At 47.8% G+C, this 25,131-nt stretch overlaps 1 protein-coding gene across 1 annotated transcript in view; it reads left to right on the forward strand.

Annotated features, from left to right (window-relative positions):
• Positions 1 to 632: 632 nt before the first annotated feature.
• Positions 633 to 25,131, forward strand: part of EHMT1 (euchromatic histone lysine methyltransferase 1) — a 174,533-nt gene continuing 150,034 nt past the window's right edge. The window contains exons 1-2 of the mRNA XM_030535179.1: positions 633 to 706; positions 12,909 to 13,072. The gene's annotated coding sequence lies outside the window, so the exon portion shown is untranslated. The remainder of the gene's footprint in view (positions 707 to 12,908; positions 13,073 to 25,131) is intronic.

A 25,131-nucleotide genomic window follows, 5' to 3' on the forward strand; every position in this document is an offset into this window, starting at 1 on the left:
CTGTGACCAGGCTGCCAGGGCGAATCCTGGGGTGGGAAGTGAACGCATGTCCAAACCCGGGCCGGGGTAGAGCGCCCGCACATGTAGGGCGACCAGACAGCAAATGTGAAAATCAGGACAGGGGTGGGGGGTAATAGGTGCTTATACAATAAAAAGTCCCAAAACCCAGGACTGTGCGTATAAAATCGGGACATCTGGTCACCCTAAGCACATGCTCCCCCCGAGCCTGGGCAGCTCTTTGCAGGGGGGGTGTCGGCGGGCGGGTTAAGGGCTCAGTGAGTCACAACACAGCCGCAGTCAAACCTACAGGTGTCAAACAAAAGGAGACGAATAATTAATGACTCATCGCAGCCACAGGGTGGGATGAAAGGGCTGAATCCCGCCCCCGCTGCTCCCCCTGGGCGCGGCTCGGAGCTGCCTCTGCCTCCCCGCGCCCGCCCGCAGCAGCTTGTGCCTCCACCGCCCATGTGTTCGGAGCTGTACGGAATCACCACTCGTGGGAGCCGCCATGACGCTACGGCGGAGGAGGGGGACATGGGTGCCGCCATGATATTAGGCGCATGCGTGGTCGCTCACGGAGCTCTCCATTGAGAAGAATCCGGGGAGGGGGAGGAGCCGAGGCGTGACGCGCCGCCAAAGGGGCGGGGCTAGGCTCCGGGGCGCCGCTCCCTCCCTCCCTCCGGCCATGGCCACTGTGGATACCGAGGTGAGTGAGAGCGGCAGCGTCCATCTACCCCGGGCGGGGGAGAAGGCGGGGGGGGAGGGTTGAATGGTATCACCCAGGGCCAAACCGGCTCTGTGGGAGGGGAGGAGGGGCCCTGTCCCCCGCCAGCCCGTTCCATGGTTCAGTCCAACTCCGCGCTGAGGGGAGGAATGTGGGAGCTGCTGCCATTGTGTGTGTGGGGCCCGGGACTCTGTATAACTCACACCCCTCCCCGGCTAACGAGTGGTATGGGCCATACCGGGGCCGGGGCCCCCGAGGGGCAGCAGCCATGCAGGTTCCGGGGCCCACGTGGCTGCGAGCCAGGCAGAGGCGGAATTGAGCCATGCCGCGTCGGGGGCCCGCGGGGGGGGGGGGGGGTGAGCGCCGCGGGGGCAGTATGGGCCATTCAGTGTCCTGGGCCCACGGGGCGGGGATGAGCCGGGCAGGGGGCGGGGCAGCCACGTGGGGGCGGGGCTGGTGAGGAGCGGTCCCCCTCAGAGCCAGCCTGGGGGTCCAGGGGGTGCTTGGGGGGTCGGGGGCCCCATGAGCAGCATTGACCCTGAGGGGGTCGGGGGCCCATGGGGCCATCGCTGGCCCCAGGGTGATCTCTGGCCCCATGAGCATCGCTGGCCCCAGGGTGATCTCTGGCCCCACGAGCATCATTGACCCTGAGGGGGTCGGGGGCCCATGGGGCCATCGCTGGCCCCAGGGTGATCTCTGGCCCCATGAGCATCGCTGGCCCCAGGGTGATCTCTGGCCCCATGAGCATCATTGACCCTGAGGGGGTCGGGGGCCCCATGAGCATCATTGACCCTGAGGGGGTTGGGGCCCCACGGGGCCATCGCTGGCCCCAGGGGGGTTGCTGGCCCCAGAGGGGTCGCTGGCTGCAGGTGTCACTGGCCCCAGGAGACCCATTTGCCAAGTAGTTGCCGACCCTAAAGCAATGGTTGAAAGCTTTCCGCTTGAAGTGCCACTAGGGACAAGCCGTGCATGATTCCTGGTGGGGTGTGTGTGGGTGTGAACCATGGAAGTTTGGGGGGCTGTAACTGGAGGCATGGGGGAGTCTCAGCCTTTTAGGGTGACTGTGTGTCCCTGAACCCTGTGTTTAGCCCTGGTCCATCCTGGCCAGGTTTGTAAGAAGCAGCTTTTCGTCCTGGTTTTTGTAAAACCTGCAGGCTCCACGTCTGAAGGGTGCAGAACCAGTGACTTTGACAGTGGGCTGATTAATCACATGTGTGCCTCGAACACCATCCCCTGCACCCATCACATACTGACACTGGGGTGCAGGTTCTGAGGGCCCTGTCCCGGGAAAGGGAGTGAGTCCTGGGGGTCATTGACCCCAGAGCTCACTAGGGAGCTGCATAGTGTGGGCCCCAATAGTTAGTTATGAAAGGAAGATTGTCTGTCTGTTTCTTACTCACTGCTGGGATTTTAAGCATCCACTAGAGGAGGAGATAATCCCCTCCCACTCCAGTGGGGACAGCTGATACCCACTTACTCTCCACAAGTACACACATTCAGGGCTTCTCGCAAGACCAGCTCCTTCTCCCCCCAAAATAACCTTGTGACTAATGTATCAGTGTCACCCCAGTCCCAAGTCACTCCGAGGGTACTGTGTCAATACTCTTTTGCTCTGCCCTCCCCCGCACGTTGAAATCAATATCAAATTTCCCTTTTCCTCCAACTTAACCAATGAGTACAATATAACCCCCCCATATGCACAACCAATTAATCAAGAGGGTGACGTTTCATTACCATCCACTCATCTCAGTTATAGGATGTGTGGAGATTTTGGAGGGTTACATTTAAAATCAATACTACCTCTTTTCAATCAAACAAGTGAAGTTGGCGGTGGTGAAAAGGAAATAATTTTTTATTAAACAGGCCCATTCCAAATTACATTGGGGAAAATGAGCATGCAAAAAGAGCTAGTTGGCATTTTGAGCAGGAGTGGGGATGATGGGATCGTAGGGAATGGGGTAGGCAAATTTTCCATTGGAGAAAACAACTTTTGGGGCCTAGGAACTTTTAAGATTCCACGAAAACATAGGAGATTCCAGGCTGCTCTTTGGTTACTGAGTGTGTATCTGCTGGCATTCTTTCGCTTTCTCTTTGCCTGCTTGGCAGTAGTTTAGATAAGGGGGGCTCCCAGTTACTAAAGATAATTCTTTCCCCTATGTCTGGTTTCTGGGTCTCGCCCACATGCTCAGGGCCTAACGGATCGCCATATTTAGGGTTGGGAAGGACTTTTCCCCGGGTCAGATTGGCAGAGATCCTGTTTTTTTATTTTTTCCTTCCTCTGCAGCGTGGGGCATGGGTCACTTGCAGGTTTAAACTAGTGTAAATGGTGGATTCTCTGTAACTTGAAAGTCTTTAAATCATGATTTGAGGATTTCAGTAACTCAGCCAGAGGGTCTGGGTCTATTACAGGAGTGGGTGGGTGAGGTTCTATGACCTGCGATGTGCAGGAGGTGAGACTAGATGTTCATGATGGTCCCTTCCGGCCTTAAATTGTGAGTTGGTGCAGCAGCCTTTACAGTCAAGGTTATGTTGATCAGAAAAAGGTGATGTTGAAGGACTGGAGAGCCCCCTGGTCATAAATGGGGTTGGAGGTTGTGACATACTTTCTGTGGGAGGTGAAATGTACTGGGACTTTGTCAGAGGTCTTGTCAGTGAACTCAGACCATAAAGTTTCCATCCATGAAGATTTTATTTTGGGTATGGCTACACTTACAGCTGTACAGCGCTGGGAGTTACAGCTGTCTTCGTACAGCTGTGTAGGGAAAGCGCTGCAGTGTGGCCACACTGACAGCTACCAGCGCTGCAGTGTGGCCACATTTGCAGCATTTGCAGTGCTGTTGGGAGTGGTGCATTGTGGGCAGCTATCCCACAGAGCACCTCTTCCCATTTTGGTGCTGTGGGTTGTGGGAAGGAGACAGAAGGGTGCGGGTCGTTCTGCTTCCTGTCCCAACGCCCCGTAGTGCATCACTACACATCCCAGCAGTTTGGCGCCATTGTGAGTCTGCAGCGTGATTTCTGTTAGAAATGGAGCCCGAGCTGCTGAGGACTTTGCTGATGAATGTCACCAGGACATCACGTTTGGCAGTTGAGCTATTCCTTCAGCTCCAAAGTGACAGTGAGGAGTCTGGCGATGATATTGATTCGCCTGACGCGTGTGACAATAAAATTGCTTTTGGCAGTAACGGACATGCTTAGCATCGTGGAACGCCGCCTTTGGGCTCGGGAAACAAGCACTGAGTGGTGGGATCACATTGTCCTGTAAGTCTGGGATGACGAGCAGTGGCTGCAGAACTTTCGGATGAGAAAAAACACTTTCATGGGACTGTGTGCTGAGCTCCCCCCCACCCTGCGGCGCAAGCACACGAGATTGAGAGCTGCCCTATCAGTGGAGAAGCGAGTGGCTGTTGCAATCTGGAAGATGGCAACTCCAGACAGCTACCGATCGGTCGCGAACCAGTTTGGAGTGGGAAAGTCGACCGTTGGAATAGTGTTGATGCAAGTTTGCAGGGCCATTAATCGCATCCTGCTAAGAAGAACCGTGACTCTGGGGAACGTGCAGGACATTTTGGATGACTTTGCAGAAATGGGTTTCCCTAACTGTGGAGGGGCGATAGATGGGATGCATATTCCTATTCTGGCACCACCCCACCTGGCATCCGAGTACATTAATCGGAAGGGATATTTCTCTGTGGTTCTCCAAGTGCTTGTGGATCACCGTGGGCGTTTCATTGACATTTACACAGGATGGCCTGGAAAGGTGCATGATGCATGCATCTTTCGGAACAGTGGCCTGTTCAGGAAGCTGCAGGCCAGGACTCTTTTCCCAGACCGCAAGATCACAGTAGGGGAGGTCGAAATGCCCATTGTGATCCTTGGAGACCCCGCTTACCCGTTAATGCCATGGCTCATGAAATGGTATACAGGGAAGCTTGACAGGAGCAAGGACCGGTGGTTCAACTACAGGCTGAGCCGGTGCAGAATGACTGTGGAGTGTGCTTTTGGCCGTTTAAAAGGGCGCTGGAGATGTCTTTATGGGAAGCTAGACTTGGGGGAAAGCAGCATCCCTGCGGTTATATCCGTGTGCTGTACCCTCCATAATATTTGTGAAGGGAAGAGTGAAACATTCAGTGAGGAATGGACCTCCGAGGTTCAACTCCTGGAGGCTGAATTTGCACAGCCAGAGAGCAGGGCTACTAGAGAGGCCCAGCACAGGGCTACAAGGATTAGGGATGCCTTAAGGGAGCAATTTGAGGCTGAAAGCCAACAGTAATGTTTGGTGCCTTACACGGGAGTGAAGTGGAGTGGTTATAATGATTTGCAGTGCCTGTTTTTCTCTTGGGGTAGAGTATTTATCACTTTCTTCAATAATAAAAAATGTTTTATAAGCCAAGAAATCATTTATTCAAAATACAGTACATAAAAGGGCAGGGGGGTAGGGTGCTGAACTGTACAGTCAGAGGTTTGAATATGTCCTGCCTGGAGTGCTGTGCAGTGCCTGCTGCACTTCAGTATTAATATGCTGCATGGTGATGGGGGTTGAGTGCATAGGGTAAGGGTCGTAGTTCTCAGGGCTGGTAGGTGAACGTACAGGTGTTGGGGGCAGCTGGTGGTGGTAAGAACCAGGATGCTGGAGAAGGGGGTTTTGAGCAAACAGTAGGGCACAAGGGAGAGAGCTTTGGGATGGGGAGGGTTAGCACGGTAGTGATCTGCCTGCATGGCTACGAGTGACTGCATACAGTCCGTTTGGCACGCCAGGAGGCTTATCAGCTGCTTTGTGCTTTTCTTGGTAGCCAATTCCTTTCTCCTGCTTTGTGTTTCCCTCCAGTCCTGCAGCCTCTTATTCTCTCTGGCATACTGATTCATAACTGCTTTCACCAAATCTTCTTTGCTTTTGCTTGGTTTCCTCCTCAAGTTCTCTAGTCTTTCAGCAGGCTGTGATAGGGCTGGAGGATTCAAGGACACTTAAAAAAAACAGAAATAGAAACATTTATTACAGAGGCTGCATTGTTTATAATCACAGTGAAGGAGTTGGTAGACTATTTGCAGCATCATTTACACATAGCAAACATAGCACAGAGATGCCACAGCAGCGAAGACATGGTGAGTAATGGGGAATGAGTGATTAATGAAGCCATGTTGCTGCCGTGTCTCACCTGGGAAGGGGAGCTGCTTGAGTCAGGGCTCACTGGGGTTTCTGTGCATTGGGGAAAGCAGAGAGCAGCTGGAGGGGACCTGCACTGAACACTATCCCTACCTTTTCCACAGGATTTTATCCTGCCAGATATCTCGCTGCTGCAGGTTACCTGGGAAGAGCGGGAGGGTCTTCTACAGCAATGTGGATTCCGCCCTGGTCCCTGTGCAGCTTGCCTGTGTGCAGCAATGGTCCCCCCACCCCTCGCGGCACAGTGGCGCGGATGCGTTAGCCTGACTAGGACAAGGACCACAATGGCTCTCCCTATAAACTTGCACGAGCGCATTGCCCACGCTCTGGCTGAAACTTCTGAACAGATTACAGAGGCCGATTACCGCGACGTGATAGACCACATCAATGGGCTATTCCACATCTAGGCATGCAGGCAGGCAGCCATAACCCCCACCCTCCTCTCCCAAAACAGTTCCATCCTAAAAATAAAATCTGCTTACCCCGAGCACGCTCCTCTGCTTCTTCTTCACCAACAAGTTCCAGCTACTGCGATTGGCTAGCTTCCTCCTGGCTTGAGAAGAGCTCCTGGCTGCATGCCTCCTGGGACTCCGGGGTGTCTCCCACCACCTCAGTAGCCTCACTCTCAGTTTCCTCTACACCCTCCTCCTCCTCTCCCTGCTCTGAACTGTCCATCGTGGTCCTCGGATTGGCAGTGGGGTCATCCCCAAGTATCACATCCAGCTCCTTGTAAAAACCGCAGGCCGTGGGGGCAGCACCTGAGTAGCGGTTTCCCTCATGGGCTTTGCAATAGGCACTGCGCAGGTCCTTTACTTTAACCCTGCACTGCACCGCGTCCCGTTCATGGCCCCTTTCCAGCATGGACTTTGATATCTGGCCATAGGTATCATAATTTCTACGGCTGGAGCGCAGCTGTGATTGCACAGCTTCCTCCCCCCAAACACTGATGAGGTCTTGCAGCTCACAAGTGTTCCATGCTGGGGCTCGTTTGGGGCATGGAGGCATGGTCAGTGATTGATTGCACTCCACACCTGGCTGAGCAAACAGGAAGGGGATTTTTAAAATTCCCCGGGGCATTTAAAGGGCGGGTCACCTGATCCCAGGGCAGTGGAGTGCGAAACGATGAGCAAAGTGGCTGAAAAGGTATGCTGGGATACCTCCTAATACCCTGGAGGCCAATAAAAGCGCTTTTGCTGGCCACACTTGATGAGCAGCGCTGCATCACCAGCGCTGGAATCGTTACACCCCAAGCAGACCAGGTGTACAGCCAGCGCTGCAGCCAGGGAGTTGCTTTGCAAGTGTGGACACAGAGTAAGTTGCAGAGTAACCCCATCACCAGCGCTGCAACTCTCCAGTGTAGCCAAGCCCTCAGACTCAACACTCGCTTTCAGTTGTTTGAATGCACCGAGTCTGAAATGCTAGGGAATATATCAAATTCAAATCCAAAATTCCTGAAGGAGGCGGTGTTTGCCAGCTACCCTCACCACATGATGGCAATTAGTTATCAGATTCATAGCTCTAAGTATCCCAAAAGATTACATAGATTCATAGCTCTAAATGTCCCAATAAAGAAATACAGGCAACACACTGAGCGAAGATGCCTTTTGCTTGCTTTGCTGCTGAACACAAGACTAAGACTTTCCCTCAAACTTTCTTTTTGAACATAGTTTCGGAATATACACGTTGCACTGAAATGAAGAGTAAACGCTAATCTGCAGCAGTGAACAAGATTTTTCATGTGCATAAGAGAACAGACAGGATAATAATGCTATTGTACATTTATATATCAACTGGATACAAATAGCTGCTGCAGATTGATAATTGGATACATCATAGTCATAGCCACTAAGCACTTAATGATCAGTAACCTCCCAACAGCCTGGCTGCACCTGACATTTCAGGTGTGCAGTTGCCTATGCTGTAACCTTTCACAGCTTTCTGGTTTAATCCTGTATCCAAAATATTGCACTGTGGCGGAGGAAATTTCAGCCCCATGTGCGATGAAGTTTGTGGCAGAGGTATGCAGATGGTAACATTAGCAGTTCTTTGTAAAATAGTTCGAAGGTGGAATGCTCAATCTAAATGCTTGTCGGGTGAGATCTTGAATTTCTTGCTCAGGGAAAGCCCTCATTAACTTCAGTAGGCATTTTGCTCAAGTAAGGACCATATACATCATATTCAGTCACAATTGCAGTCTAGAGGCCTGATCCTGCTGCCTCTATTCATGTGAGTAATAACAGTAGGGCTTTTAAAGGGGATCAGGTATTAATCTTTCTGTGTGATTTAAGAGTTCGTATCCAGGCAATTCCATCATTTCAATACACCAAATTTTGCCTTCAGCTACAGTGGTTAATTGATGTGGCGCTGCATGGTTGTAACTGAGCGCTCTTTCCCCATGAACTCTTTATATATAGTTTAGTCTTGCAAATAAAAATGTACACATACTGTGGGGGAAATCTCCAAGGATCTTGGCTGAGGGGCTATTCCGCATACAATTCTCTGGAGAATTGTTGAGTATTATTGCTCTGAGGGCACTGGCCTAATATCTACAGCAGTGGAACATGGAGGGCAGAGGAGAAATGGTGAGTTATTTAAATCACTCTCCTAGGCCTTGGCTACACTGGGGCTTTACAGCGCTGCAACTTTCTCGCTCAGGGATGTGAAAAAACACCCCCCTGAGAGCAGCAAGTTACAGCGCTGTAAAGCGCCAGTGTAAACAGTGCCCCAGCACTGGGAGCGCGGCTCCTAGCGCTGCAAGCTAATCCCCACGGGGAGGTGGAGTACCTCCAGCGCTGGGAGAGCTCTCTCTCAGCACTGGCCACACGACCACACTCGCACTTCAAAGTGCTGCCGCGGCAATGCTTTGGAGTTTTGAGTGTAGCTAAACCCCTAGTCTAGTCTTTCCTCCCTCTTTGTCTCTCCCAGCTCCAAGAAGTTTAGGGACCAGATTCTCCCCTGATTTATACCATGTGTAATCCCACTGACATCAGTGGGGATGGAGTGCATGTAAATCAGGGCAGAATATTGGAAACTGATGCAGATTTTTAGACTAGAGGCTAGCAGTTTGGTTTGTAAGGGCTAGCCCTTAGAAGGAGTAGCCCTTCATCCCGCAACTGGAATGGGAAAGCAGGGACTGACAGATCCTTCTTGTTGTCCCATGATCAATTTGTTTTGCCAGATAATAACAATAACAATAACACTTAGCTCTTATATAACACTTATCCTTAGTAGATCTCACAGCACTTTACGCGAGAGGTAAGGACCTTAGTGACAAAATTGAGTGGGATTGGGGAATTGTGTTGTGGCCAAGAGTCGTGGTTTGTTCTTTCCTGTGTGAGCCTTGTGCTCAGAAAACAGGATATGTCTGATCTATCCTAAATAAAGAATAAGCCTTTATAATCTAGAACAAACGTGGGCAGTGTCCACATCAGACTTTACAAACGTGTTAAGTACCTTAAGTTAAATGGCAATCCGTTAACTCTAGGGGAAATGCCTAGAGTAATGAAGCCTGGGGTGAGGCTGGGGGCAGAAATCAGTCTTTAGCACCAACCTAAGCACTGAAAGGCTGGTTTGTTCTCCAGTGAGTACCACCTTGTGGCAAGCCCTATAGGGTGGAATTCATAGATTCTGAGGCTGGGCGGGACCATTGTGATCATCTAGTGTGACCTCCTATATGACACAGGCCAGAGAATGTCTCCAAAATAATTCCTAGAGCAGATCTTCTAGAAAAACAGCCAGTCTTGATTTAAAAATTGTCAGTGATGGAGAATCCACCACAACCCTTGGGAAATTGTTCTAATGGTTAATTACCTTCACTGTTAAAAATTTACACCTTACTTCCAGTCTGAATTTGTCTAGCTTCATCTTCCAACTATTGGGCTGTATTACACCTTTCTCTGCCAGACTGAAGAGCCCATTATTAAATATTTGTTCCCCGTGTAGGTACTTATCGACTGTAATCAAGTCACCCCTTAATCTTCTGTTTGTTGAGCTAAATAGATTGAGCTACTTGAGACTATCACCTCAAGACAGGTTCTCCAGTCCTTTAATCATTCTTGTGGCTCTTCTCTGAGCCCTCTCTAATTTATCGACATCCTTCTTGAATTGTAGGCACTAGAACTGGATGCAGATTCTAGCAGGGGTCACACCAGTGCCATATACAAAGGTAAAATAACCTCTCCACACCTACTCGAGATTTCCCTGTTTACGCATTCCAGGATCACATTAGTTTTTTGGCCACAGCGTCACACTGGGAGCTCATATTCAGCTTTTTATCTACCACAACCCCCAAATCTTTTTCGTAGTCACTGCTCCCTAGGATAGAATCCCCCGTCCTGTAAGTATGGCCCACGTTCTTTGTTTCTAGATGGATACATTGACATTTAGCCATATTTAAACACACATTGTTTTCTTGCACCCAGTTTACCAAGCACTGTAGATCACTCTTAGTCAGTGACCTGTCCTCCATTATTTACCACTTTCCCAATTTTTGTGTCATCTGCAAAGTTTATCAGTGATGATTTTATGTTTTCTTCCAGATTATTGATAAAAATGATAAATAGTGTGGGGCCAAGAACTGATCCCTGTGGGAACCCATTGGAAACACACCCACTCAATAATGACTCCTTGTTTACAGCTGCATTTTGAGACCTATCTGTAGAACCATATCTGTGCCCTGTAGTGTCTGTAGTGTACATATCCCTCCGTTTTTACACCTAGAGTAGTTCATCTGCATGGTAGCTAATGGTTGAGAGCCTAGTTAATTAACTGTTCTGCAAGTATGATACAGACAGGACCCACACAGGGGATACCTGCCTTCTTTACTTCTCCTGTGGATGATTTTTGTTCATTACAGGTTTTTACATAAGGTTAGTTTGATTCTTTAGGTCAGTGGTCCCCAGCCTTTTCCGGGTGGCAGGCACTGGATGAAGAGCCACCGAGGACCGTGGCTGGTGTACAAGCATCCGCCGAAATGCCACGAGAAGCAGCAATCTCAAGAGGCTTCACCGCCAAAAAGCGGTGTCGCTGCTAAAATGCTGATGATTTTCGGTGGCATTTTGGTGGATGCTTGTCCACCAGCCAGTATGCGGGCTCACATAAATGCCCCGGCGGGCGCCATGGTACTCGTGGGCACTGCGTTGGGGACCACTGCTTTAGATCTTCAGGGGTGGGCAAATTTTTTGGCCCGAGGGCCACATCTGTGAATAGAAATTGTATGGTGAGCCATGAATGCTCACAGAATTGGGGTTGGGGTGTGGGAAGGCGTGAGGGCTCTGGTTGGGGGTGCAGGCTCCAGGGTAGAGCAGAAATGAGGAGTTCAGGATGTGGGAGGGGGCTCTGGGCTGGGGCAAAGGGTTGGGAAACAGGAAGGGGGGCAAGCTCTGACTGGGGATGTGGGCTCTGGGGTGGGGCTGAGGATGAGAGGTTTGGGGTTCAGGAGGATGCTCTGGGCTGGAATTGAGGGGTTTGGAGGGCAGGAGGGGGGATCAGGACTGGGGCAGGGGGTAGGTGTGTGGGGGGAGGTTCAGATGTGCAGGATCTGGGCGGTGCTTACCTCAAGTGGCTTCTGGAGGTAAGGCATGTCCCTTCTCTGGCTCCTATGTGGAGGCACAGTCAGGTGGCTCTGTCGGCTGCCCTGTCCGCAGGCACTGCCGCTGCAGCTCCCATTGGAATGCTGGAGGGGGCCTTTGGAGCACGTAGGAGCCAAGGTGGGGCCATGTTGTGCCTTTCGGGAGCCGCATGGTGTGGCCCCCGACCCTGCGCCCCAGCTGGAGTGCCGGAGCGGGGCCATGCCATGCCTTCCAGGAGCTGCATGGTGTAGCCCCTGACCCTGCGCCCCAGCTGGAGTGCCGGAGCGGGGCCATGCCATGCCTTCCAGGAGCTGCATGGTGTAGCCCCTGACCCTGCGCCCCAGCTGGAGTGCCGGAGCGGGGCCATGCCATGCCTTCCAGGAGCTGCATGGTGTAGCCCCTGACCCTGCGCCCCAGCTGGAGTTCCGGAGCGGGGCCATGCCATGCCTTCCAGAAGCTGCATGGTGTAGCCTCTGACCCTGGGCCCCAGCTGGAGCGCCATAGTGGGGCAAGCCCCAAACCCCGCTCTCCAACAGGAGCTCACTGGCCGCCTTAAAAGGGCTTGTGGGCCGAATCCAGCCTGCGGGTGGTAGTTTGCCCACCCCTGCCTTAGAGTCAACAACATGCTGAAGATTAAAGCTTGGGGGCCTGACTTGCTTCTTGCTCACACCAATTTTACCCAGTGCACCTGCAGGTTCATTGAGTTTGATGGAGAGCTTCCTGACTTGCACCAGCATGAGTGAGAAGAACCTCAAGCCCTGGGTCTTTTGGAAATGTGCACTTTCTAAAATGATAACTTGGGGTAAAGCTCCTCCACAGTACATGGGGCCCAGGCAAAGCCCCTAAGGGGTGCATTTTATCTGTGATGATTAAGAAGTGGAGTATGTCCCCCCAAGACATCTGCGTCAGGATTGTGTCAGTTTGCTAGTCAAGGCATGTCTTCCCAAGGCCTGTTGATGAACAAAGCTGCTGGCTCACCTGTTGTGTGATACAGTCACCAACAGGTTCTGCACTTTTCACCTCGACAGAGTAGCCCTTAGGTAAGTTTGAAAACAAGTAGCTTCCAACAAGGATGCAGTTTCTCCTGGGTCCAGAGCAGTTTCTGTGAAAATTAGTGTCTAGTTTCTGTGCTTTGAATAAACCAGCTCTCGTTAGAAATGATTTTTTCTTCTTGTAGCTGTTCATCAGTAAGATCTTTTTTTCTGGAGATGCTTTTATCTTTACAGATGACGGATGACAAGCCAACCCCATAGGGCCAGATTCTCAAGTGCTCAGCATCCAATGTGTGTTGTGGATTAAGGGGCGGCATTTACTGGTTCAAAGCAGGGTTTCTGTTCCCTGGTAGGAAGGACAATACTGTAATAGGCCATTGAATGTAGGATGCAGGAAGAGCTCTGGGCAGAATGCGAAACCACTCCACATAGGTGATTTCCTCAGAGTTTCCCACTTTCAGTTTTGCAGGTGACGTGATCGCCTTTCAGTCCTGCCCTGTTCTGCCTCCTTTTCTCAGTTACTCCCGATGGCTGATATCCTCTCAGGATCCCTGGCTCACAAGTGAGGAGAGTGCTCTGCTCTGCTTGCCTAAGCCCATTATTTTTAACACTTAAGCTGCTCCAGGTAAGTTAAAATAAGAAAACCTCTTGCATTTTAAATCTCCCCCTCTCTCTTTCACATGAATGATTCAGAAGGCCATGACTTGATAGACCAAAACAAAAGTTTTCTTCAATCTTGTTAACTCAGTAGAGTTAGCTTAATGGTAAGCCAGTGTGAGCTCGTCTACACAGGCAAAAATGGGTGTGTTTGCAGCCATGTTAGCTCTGCTTAAGGCTAAAATGTGGCCAGTTAATCCAGCTTCAGAGGTTTAAGTCTTCACTGGGGGGAAAATTGTCTTTTTGTCTGTTTGTTTACCTCGTTAGCTAACGTGGTAAGATCCTAATGTGGACAAGGCAGTTGGTAGTTTTCGCATGTTAGCACGTCACAGTAAACTCTGTGGGGTGCCTTGGGTTTACTTATCCTGCTAACAAGCATGAAAATTACCAACTGCCTTGTCTATGTTAGGTGCTAGTAAGCCACCTTTTTTCCTAATGTGGATGCTCCCAGTGGGGCTTTAATCATGTTAAACTAGCACCGTTTTCTGCCCATGTAGACAAATCCAAAGCTACAATACATTCAGCTAATATGAGTTCAAATGTGTTAGTCTGCGTATTAAGGAGCATTAAAAGAGGGCTTTTCAATTGCTTTAAGCTAATTCAATTGAGCAAACGAGATTGAAGAAAGCCCCAGTTATGCCCATCAAGACAGAGCCTAGGAGGTCTGGTAAACCCACCAACAGGTGAGCAATATTCTTCCCTGAGGATTGCTTGCATTCTTAAGGTTATATTCTGGGCCCCTCCTTACCATCCTGCAGTTTGTTTCTATATTACATTTGTCTGAGTCTAAATTTGAATGTAGTTTGGTTCCACGGCATGACACATTGCAGAGGATTCTTTGCTGCTCTGACATAACGCGCAGCTAACTACTGAACAAGATGAGCATGCATGATACTGGGAGTAAACTACTTGTGTGGATAAGGAACTGGGTGGAGGGTAAAGACAGGCCATTCAATATTAAATTCACCCCTGTCAGAGTCTTTGCCAGGGGGATTTCTCAAGGGCAGTGATGACTGGTAAGCGGAATGGCAAGTGGATTGGAATGGTAAATCAGTGCATTCAGGCCTAGTTCTGTCTGCATATCAATAGTCTGGAAGAAGCAGCATGGAATAGAGGGAGGAAAGTTGCAGATGAACAGCTAGAGAGGAAATAAGTGCAGAGGAAGGAGGCAACCAGGTTCTGATTGACTTGGATAGACTAGGATTGTCCCCAGGTAAATGGCTATTGCTATTCCGTTGTGAGAAATGTAAAGTAACGTGAGTAAGGGCAAAAATTAAAAAAGGGGTTATTGCTTCTCAGGGCAGACAGCACAACACACAGATCAGGAAAAGGATTTGGGGCTCATAGTGACTAGATCACCCAAAACCATCAGCACAAAATTTGGGGCTGAACGAATAGATAGCGCTAATATTGATGCCCAAAGGCTACAATGACAGGCACTTTAGAGACAGGCAGCTGGGTTTGGAAATAAAGTATTTTAGCACAGTGCAGGAAATCAGTGATTCTGCATGTGGTGTGATGTGCTCATTGGTGGTTGTGCTTTGATTAAAAAAGGAAGGGGACACAAGGATTCTTCCACGTGTGGAGAACGAATAGTACAGAGTAGCAAGAATTAATCTGTTGACCGTGGCTATACAGGGAGCCATGGGGGACCCAGGACTGAAATGAGGCGACCTCAGTGAGGCGCTAATGGTGACTTTTGTATGACTTGAAGAGAACAGAAATGCTGTATGCTTCAGCCCTGTTTAGAGTATGATGAAAGGTGTATTTGTAAAACCTATTGGCTTAGATGTTTAAACTAACACATTTTAAACCTCTAGTGTAGAGAGGGGAAGTTGTATTTTAATGCATATTAGTTGGTTGAGAGGAATCCTGTTTCCCGTTACTGTTCACTTTGAGCTGCTAATATGTTAAAATACAAATTGTAGTGTTGCCAATTCTTACGATATTTGGTGTTTTTTCCCTGAGCTCCAGCTCCTGAAGTCATGTGATTATATGAGAATCGTCTTTCTTTCTTAGATTTTTCTGCGTGGATGGTAGGGGAGTTGAGTTATAATCCAGGTTAGCTGTGCAGCGTAGACATACCCTATCTGGGTGCTTAACTCTCTTGGGTTTTCAACGGGGCCTGAAGAAGTACTGGGTCTGGGAATTTTGAGGGGTCTGTTAGGTGCAAGGGGTAGTTACAAACTGCAAACCGTCAAAAGTGGTTAGTGGAAACCATGTGGCCTGTCAAGGTAATCTGCTGGCGGGCTGCGGGCCAGCCGCCACTGGTTTAAATGGTCTATAAAAGGTGTTAAAGAAGTATATAGAGAGTAAAATGTTGACGGTCATGGGCACTGACTAGTTTATCTAGTTCTATCTGGCTTCCTATTGTCCTATAACTTTTTAGGTAAAGATGTCCAGATTGCTAGAGCATAGAGCCTGAGTCTAAATAATGTATTAATTGAGGGGCATAATAAATATTTGATAAACTAAATCAGCATCTTGAATGCTTTGCACCACAGACAGGCTCCTACCAAGATACTAGGAGTTTTTAATCGAATGCATGTAAATAATAGTCATTGTCAATTAGTCTGAGTTCTAACTGTTAAGGGAGTGTGATTTCCTTGCATGTGGAATTTACTTTGTGGTCCTTGCAATGGGAGAGGTGTTTTTTAACACCACGCCAGGTTGCAGTGTTACAATTTGGTGCTTATAAGATTCTTTAAAAAGCAAATCTCTTTAAAGTCCAAATCTTTGTTGTTCATAAGCAAATATCTTATAGGATTTAGAGGCTTCACCTAGAATATTTCAACTTCCCTCCAAAACACTGAGTATAAACAACTAACACTTCTTTAAAAAGTAGACCTCACCTATACAAAGCTAGGTGCAATATTTACTTTTCCTACTGTTCCTTCATGTGCAGATGGTAATTAATACTGAGATGTGCTACCAGTATTTCAACAAGAAGCTCCCACAAAGTCTTTCACCCTTGGTGACAAGCACTGTGACCTAGGCGTGCATGTGCTTGCAGAGAGGAGAGGTCGTGTTATCTGTCTGTTTGTTTTACTCTTGGAACTAAAACACAGGGAGGCAGCACCACTAGTCCAGCAAATTTATATTCAGTGCATTTCCTGGAAATGTTTGTGCTTTGGTCCATGAAGAATGTACAGCGTATAGAGAGAGTCCAACTTACATCATTTGAAATGGTGGAGAAAGTGTAAGTTTGTTCCCTCAGTGTGTTTTGATTTTTCTAGACAGTCTTTAGTTTGGTGTCCATCTTATGAGTTGGAGACTGTCACAGCCGTAGCCCCAGCAGGGCTGGTTTCTCTCAACACAAATATGGGGCACCATGCTTACTCTGAACGTTTGGAATCAGCCTGTTGTGTATTTGATAGCATCCTCTCCCAAACAGGATACCCTAGATCCTGGTGACACGGCTGCCCTGCTGGTTTCCTAACAGTCCCAGCCTTCTCCCTGATGCAGCGTGATGTTTATAGCAAAGTGTTTTTAATCATTCATTTCTCATTGATTTAATTTCTTTTCAAAGTCTTTGTTACTGGACTGAGAATGCCGGGAAGATGTTGAAAGACATGTTTATCCTGCTCCGACTCCCATGTGGTATTAGATCGGACTTTCAATGAGTGCTTTGGGATGAAAATACCCCTTGGTTGTGCATCTGTACTAATAGGTATACCTCTTGTTGTTGTTATTGTGGTGGTTTATTTGTATTGTGGGAGTGGCTAGAGGCCCCGGTTAGGAATCAGGGACCCTTGTGCTAGGTGCTGTACACAAATATAACACAGAGTTGGCTCCTGCCCTTTGCAGTTTAAGGGTCTGTAGCTATACTGCAGAAAAAGTTGTGTTCTTAACCCAGGTTCGTTAGCCCGCATTAGGTAACTCAGCTTCAAATAGCAGTGAAGGCTTTTAACTCAGGTTACCAATTGGAGTTAAAGCCTGTGGGTTGAACTGGAGCTGGTAACTCAAGTTAAAATCCGTGTTGTGTGTCCTCACTGCTATTTTAGCCTAGGTTTGCTAACTGAGTGAAGGATACACCTTTTTTTTTTCATAATGTAGACATACCCAATGTTTGACCCCATCTCACTGTAGTATTGTCACAGATTCTGTGCAGTCTGGTTAGAAAGGAAAAGATTGCGAGGAGATGGTGGGCACGTTTGCCTCACCTGACCTACAAGCCAGGTATACGAGGCCCCATCATGGGCACATATTTAGATATTAAGCACTCAGAGACCTGAACAGTTTTTTCAAGTGACAGAAGCTCCCTCATCACCAGTGAGAATGGAGTGATCCAGAATTACTGCTTGATGCAACAATATCTTTTTTTTTAGAGGATAACAGTCAGTGACATGCAGGCCCGTGGTTCCCCTCTTATTTCTGTGATGAGTTTTATGTCTGAGCTTGCACTGGGTTGGCCTTGCTAATGCTGCCACTGATTATTGCCAAAGCACAGAGTCCATGTCGGGGCATTGGAAAACATTCCTTCCCTCCCTTTGCTGGGAATTCATTAGCATTTTCTTGCTACTATATTATTAATAAAACGAATTTCTATAGCACTGTAATTGGTGCTTTGCAAATGCAGAGTAGGAACTGTTTGCTTCCTCAAGAACTTCTGGTCAATATGTTTAAAATATTGAGAAGCTGACTATGCTTCTGAGTACTGAAAGAAAAACCACATTTGTCTTCTCTGTATAAGAAGATGCCCAGCTTCAAGGCTGGTCACTAGTGGCGAATGTGAAGATGCATGAGTAAAGACCCACAAACTTGCTCTGTGCTGAGCTATCAGGGTGAGTCAATGGGAGTTCTGTGCAGGCAGAGCCCCTAAGACAGAGGGCTGCACTTCCTGGGTTTTCAACAAAGGCAGAACAGTGAACTAAAAATGTTCCTGGGATCTGATCCTGCACCCTGGATGCTTTGCCATTGACTTCATTGGGAGTGGGATTGGCCCCTGGTACGTTTAAGCATTCAACAGTTTATAACAAAATTTGATCTTTTTCTCTTTAAGTTTTAATACAGAGGCCGTGGAAACTTCCAAGGAAGATCTGCTTGGCTGAGCCTGATTAGGAGCTTTAGAATTTCTCTCAACTGAAAAGCAGCTGCGTCCGAAATGTATTAGTTGACTCATTAAATCCAACATGTCCAAAATTCTGCTAATTGCCCTTGTATCATTGCTGCATTGCTTTAAGCCTTGGCTACACTGGCGCTTTACAGCGCTGCAACTTTCTCACTCAGGGGTGTGAAAAAACACCCTCCTGAGCGCAGCAAAGTTACAGCGCTGCAAAGCGCCAGTGTAAACAGTGCCCCAGCGCTGGGAGCACACCTCCCAGCGTTGTAGGCTAATCCCCACGGGGGGGTGGAGTACGTGCAGCGCTGGGAGAGCTCTCTCCCAGCGCTGGCACCGTGACCACACTCGCACTTCAAAGCGCTGCCGCGGGAGCCCTATGGAGTTTCGAGTGTAGCCAAGCCCTCTGTCTATTGCGAACACACACTGCCCTTGCAATCTGTAGTGAAGTGTCTCAACATCCAGCCATGCACAAGCAGCAGCTGGCACATCTGTAGAGGAGGTGGTGATGTACTGCTCTCTGTGAATTTGCTGTTTTAGGTCAATAAGTTGGATATATTTATTATTGCATATATAAGTCCAGATCTGTGTATTTTGCAATTGGCATAGTCTGCTGAGGACAAGTATGCTTCTGTACGAGTTGTTTTCTAGTTCGGTGAGCATTAGCAGGCTGCTTCTCTTTCTTTGACCCTAAGCAAGTCACTTAAACCCTTCTTTATAGACGTGGATGGGTGACATGGGCAGGGAACTGGGAGTCAGATGTCTAAAGTGTTAATCTAATGGGGAGAAAGTATGGTTTTGTAGCTATGGCCTGGGACTGGCCACTGGCCGAGCTGTGTTCTGTTCTCTGATCTGCCACAGCCTTCCTCTGTGATCGGGGCAAGTGATTTAATCTCTGTCTCTGCCTCCATTTTGTATCTGTAAAATGGGGACAATGCTACTGAGTAACCACAGAGGAGCTTAATTTATTTATATACCTAAATTGCTTTGAGATCTGTAAATGGAAGGTGCTATAGAAGTGCAAATCATTAGTATTGTTAGTTATTAGTCTGCCTTCCTCTGCAGCTGACTGCAAGTCACTTAGCTGAAATTTTCACAAAGGGTCACAGGTTTTTTGTGCTTCAGTTTTTGGCTGAGACACCTTGGGCCTGATTTCCAGAAGCACTCAACATCCACAGCTCTGATCAGGGTCAGCGGAAGCTGCAGATGCTCCGCACCTGTGCGTGCAGGCTCTAGGTATGTGAATTGGGATACTCAAAATCTGAACCATCCAACTCAGAGCCCTCTTTTGAAAATGCTGGCCTTAATCTCTCTGTGTTTCTGTAAAATGAGGATAATAATATATCCCTGCCTCAGAGGGGTGCTGTGAGGATTGGGTAGTTTATGTCTTCCAAGCACTTTATAGGAGAAAAGAGCTACAGAAGTGATAAGTATTCTCATTGGCTTCTTAAGTTACGTATTAAAAAAACCTTTACAAATATGGTAGCTACTACACATTCTTTATATACCCTTTTTAACATTGATCATTAAAAACAAACAAACAGAATTAGCTCTGAAATATTCAGTGATTTTTTCCAGGGTAGCTTCAGAAATTACGTATAGAAAAGTGTCACTTTGGATGGATAATTGTTCAAGTAGCTATTTCTTTACCATTCCAGTTTCAAATGCTTCTTTCAAAGAGTACAAGACGATTGCACCCAAAGACCATAACCATTGTAAAAAGCTGTGTACCACTGGTCAATGTAACCTCTTTCTGCATAGAATAAAGGCCCTAATATTTTTAGCATGAGTTCACAGTACTTCCTTTTATTCTAAGGGTGGCAAAATTGTGCATTACTCAACTTCATGTTCAGTTTAGCTGAAATTCAGAGCAGAGCACTATTGTATGACCAATGCACAATTTAAATTATAATGGACCAGCAGGTCTACTATAGTCAAGGGCTAAACCAGCTTTCTCTTTAAAGCTGGTCTCTTCTAAGTGCTGTAACATCTGCACGGTTACTTGAATAGCCTTGAGATTGGGTGTGACTCCTGGGGGTGCAGGATAGGGTCAGTGATCCAAATCTTACTGAAGTCTTATTCTCAGTTAGAAAGGTTTTGCTCTGGCCTTCTCTGCAGGGGTTCTGTTTCACCTTTTGTGAAGTAATACTATGTAATGCAAGTACAAGTTAAATTGCATGTAAGGAACACTCACCAGGGTTGGGTTTTTTGCAAGACAGCATTGGAGCTTTTTAAGAAATTGGACGTACTTGACCCAAGTAAAGGAACTCTTGGATCTGAAAGGCAATGTTCGGTTACCCATTAGTTCTTTGAGTTGGCAGACACACACGGGTAAACAGGTCTGTTCAGAGCATAGTAATCCAGGGAATGTCAGAAGCAGGCCACCTTTGGAGTCTGTGTTCATTCTGTAAACAGATTTCCAGGAGACACAGTCATTTCCCCCGCTGCTTTCTACAACTGTATTTGAATCATTGTTTATATTTTTTGCCCCAGGAACCTCAGGATGATGATGATGTCCACAGTCTGATCTCAGAGCTAACTGTTTATTCACCCACATGCTGTCATTTTCTAGGTTACATTTCACCTACCCATATGCTCACAGCTGCATTGTGGTACAAACTTTGCAAGCTGTGATGACTGTCTTCCTTGAAACTAGATGCTGCTGTCTCTTGGCTGGGTACCTGGGGTCGGTAGGGGGTTGGAGAAGCAATTATAATCTGTCCCCTCCCCAGTGAATACTTTGGGTCACCTCTGTGACAATTGCAGCCTCTTCTAGGACAAGGGACCCAATATCACTTGTAAACTATCTCCTATGCTGTCAGCACAGCATGGGATTTGTGACTGAGCCACGTGACCTGCCCCTGGCCAAAGATTTCCCATGGAAACACAGCTCAAAGTGTGAATAAAAAACAGGGTATTTCTTATAATGTTACGGTGTAGGACTGAGCTTGGTGGGGGTGGGGACCGCACACTACCGAGTTTTGCACTCTATAAATACATGACAGTGACAGACAGGTAGGGCCTGATCTTGCAGGCACTTGAGTAGTAGTTATAACTGTGCCTTGGGGCATGTCTACATTGCAGCCACTATAGCAGCACAGGTATGGCACAGCTTTGCTGCTGTCGTGTAGATGCTTCCTATGTCGACGGAAGGGTTTTTTCTCTCAGTGTAGGCTATCCACCTCTCGGAGAGGCAGAAGAGTCCTTCCGTCGACGTAGCCACATCAGCACTGGGAATTAGGTCAATCTAACCACAGTGCTTAGGATGTGAAATGTTTTACAGTGACATAGCTAGGTTGGTCTAAATTTTAGGTAAAGACCAGGCCTTAACGTTCACTGGATCAGGCCTATAGAGAACGCTAAAGCCCAGTGGCCTAATGGCTAAAATACCAACTTCCTAAATTAGGGATTGTGAGTTTCAGTGCCAGCTGGTGTAAGGGAATATTTTCAGCTACAAGTTGTTGGCTTTCAGTCACGTGCTATTTGGTTTAATGCAGGGACCACTGGTTGAAATGTGAGACTAGGATCACAATGGTTCTTCTGGACCTTAAAATCCATAAGTATAAGGTACACGGCAAGGGTAAGAGTGAACAGTACAGAGTGAAGGCTTGTGTACACATAGCTTTTGTACCACTCTAAATATGTCAGTTTCAAAACTGTTATAGGTATACTGATACAACCCCTAGTGTGGATGCAGTTTTACCAGTTAAAGGTGATTGTACTAGTATAACTTATTCCTGTAAATGTACAGGAATAGGCCATATTGATACAAGCACCTTTATGCCAGCATACCTGCATTCCCATTGGGGGTTGTCCCAGTATAAATATTTCATTATAAAGTCCCCCTCAACCGAAATAGTATCAGTACAAAAACTGTGTGTAGACCAGGGTGAAATCTGATCAGACCCTTGGGTTCGTTTTCTTTCTCACGCCCTTTCAGGACAGTCGTTGTCTTTGCCCGGGTTTTCACTCATCAAGATGAAACGATGAGAAATGTTTGTATAATCTGTAGAAGAGCTAGTGCTTAGCTCCCAGAGCTGGAGCCCAATCCAGAGCTTGCTTGCGTTGCATACTGGGTAAACGATGCATTGTTGAACAAGAGAGATGCTCCCGGAACAAGGTGTAAGCGAGGTCCCCCGCAGGAGGTTCCTTAAGGTTGTGAGCCTTTCGGAGCACTGGACCTGCTCTTTGTTTGGCCCTGATCTCCCACTGTCTGACACCTTGCACGTTTACAGCACGGTACACATGAATACTAACAGATACTAGGGAGGGCCTGAGCATTGTTGGTAAATTGTTTAAAGGGGCTCGATTCAAAGCCCACTGAAGTCAATGGCAGGTGTTCCACTGCCTCCTATGGGCTTTGGATCAAGCCCAAGGTCAGGAGATGTCAGAAGTTTCGGGCCAAATCCTGCAGTCCTTACTCGGGTCTGAATTCCCATTGGCTGCATTGGGAGATGTGGCTATTAACAACTGTACAATTTGACCCTTTTTGTCTTCTTTCCAGTGCTAAGCAATTGGTCAGTTTCTAATTCCATGACTGTGAGCCACTTACTTAACCTTTCTGCCTCTGTTTCTTCCGCTGTGAGATTGGGATAATAAGGCTTGCCTATGTCACCGGCAGGGTTGTTAGTGCTAGTTCGGTAACATGCGTACAGGGCTTTGAAATATAAAGGGCTGTTTGACGGCTAAATAGTGTTATTAGCTTGAGCTATGGATAGCTCTGTATTCAGCAAGTCTGCAGATTAATTTTTACAAGCCTGTGCAAGAGTATTTGTCTTTCCTATGCTCTGCTAAACCACTTGTGACCTTGAGATTTTTTGCCTTCCTCCGAAGCGTGTGTGTGTGCGGGTTGCTTGCCAAGGTTATCTGGGTCTATCTCACTCAGTCATTTCCCTGCCATTGCAGGGGCCTCTGGCATTGGTGCATCTTGGTCCCTCCTGTTTTCTGCCTGTGACACATCATAGTCTAGTTTCCTGTGGGCTGTGATATGGTCTCATTTGGGTGGCTGGGTTTAGTGGGCAGATGCTGGGTGGGGTTGGTGGCTGTGATATACAGGAGGTCGAACTAGATGATCTGGTCACCTCTTCTGGCCTCAAACTCTTATCACTTGTCTAGAACTGGGGAGTGCTATTCTCTGTTCACAGTTGCACCATGGTAACCCCATGGACTTCAGTGGACCTCCTCCTGCTTTACATTTAGGTAAGTGAGGGGAGAATCAGGCCCTAAGATTTACTTTTCAATCCTCAGAAGCACCATTACCTTGAGCAACAATTTGTTTCTCTTCAGAGACAGAAAACAAAGCAAAACTTGGAACAATAAGTCCCAAATGAGTGTCTGACGTCCAAGGATTCTGAGGATCATCCCCCTATTCCAAATTTTTCCAGAATCAAAACTTTTATCACAGATAACATGCCACAAGGAACCACAACTGCAATTGTCTGATTTTGGCAATAGGTTGTAGCCTTATCATGTAATTGCATAGAACACCCCAATAGATAGTCCTTGTAGATAGAACCATCTAAATCAACCTTGGGTCCAACCTTTCTGGAGATGATTGTAGCAGCAGTACACAGGCCCTGAGCCAGCCTGCATGATTAATGTACAAAGTGCCTATATTAATGCAAGCAATTGGGACACCCCGATAATTGAAGAGCCCTGGTAGATAACTGGGATCTAGTCATATCCTGCTGGTTGATTAGTATTAAGTCCTCTGCATAATGCCCTTCTGGATTTAGGCTGAACCACAAGTGTCCTATCAGAAATACTTCCATGAAGCCTCCCCCTGCAAGGATTACCCACTACAAAACCCAAGTAGCAGTTTGCTTAGGTGACACTCCAGCTCCAGCTCCAGCTCCCTCACCCAATGCCCCGATGCACACACTACCAGCTAAAAACATTTAATCCCACAATGGTACATCCAGGCTGAGCATATCTGAGTGGATCAGGGAGCGCTGCAACACATCAGGACAGAACAGCCCAGAGCAATGATAAGGAATCCCCACCTGATGCTGAACCATGTTGCCACAATGTCACATCTCACAGGTGGTGTGTTTCCCAACTTGATCAGCTGCACCAGAATTGATGTCATCCCCATCAAATCCATTGTGGTTGGCGGTTGGTCCCCTGCTAACATCACATTGCGAAGATAAACAGGGCCTGGCCTTTTGCCTGGGCAGAGTGGATGCAAATCACTGCCAAGTCAGAGTTGTCTGCTCACTTATGCCAGTGTGTATTCAAGGCTATGGGGAATTGGGTCCATTAAGGCCTACCCAGAGCCTTCCACCAAGTAATGTTCCCTGCAGTGCACAGTGACTGTATCTGGCTCTAAGGGAAGCAACTTATTCCCATTTTATGTCCCTGATCTCCTCTGCAGAGAGCGTCCATTGTGGTACCCAGTCAGGAGCCTTGTTTCATTTTGCTCCCATTGCTAGAATTCATTGCTGTGACCACACATCCAAACTCAAAGAGGAATGGTTCCCAGTGGCAATGGAGCTGAACAGAAATAAAGGAAGCACACCACAGGGGGCCAAGAACACCCTCATGAAAGTGCCACAGACACATCGGAAGTATGAATGGAAGGTCTTCATAGCCTGCAGTTTTTCAGCCCAAATGCTCCCAGAAAAACCAATGTTGCTGCCCCAGCTGTGAATGGGTGGCGTCCAAATTTCCCTTTGGGTAAACCCTGGAAGACTGAGGCCTTGCAGCTGGCAGACTCATGCCATCAGGAAAAGAACTCCTTAAATTGCCAGCATTATTAATCATTTTGCAAGTTGCACATCCAGCTGATGCACTTACCCATAGAGGCTGGATATACCTGTCATGCTCTTGGTTGTCATTCACGTCTCTTCCATAGGAAAAAGGCAGCAAGTTTTACCTCCGAAAAGCAGCAGCGATTCAACGGAAAATTGTTTTGATTGATCATGTAACCGAGGAAGCTGCCACTGTTCTGCAGTGTGGTTTGTGGGATT

Source organism: Gopherus evgoodei, chromosome 16, assembly GCF_007399415.2.
Source record: "Gopherus evgoodei ecotype Sinaloan lineage chromosome 16, rGopEvg1_v1.p, whole genome shotgun sequence".
Classification (NCBI taxonomy): Eukaryota; Metazoa; Chordata; order Testudines; family Testudinidae; genus Gopherus; species Gopherus evgoodei.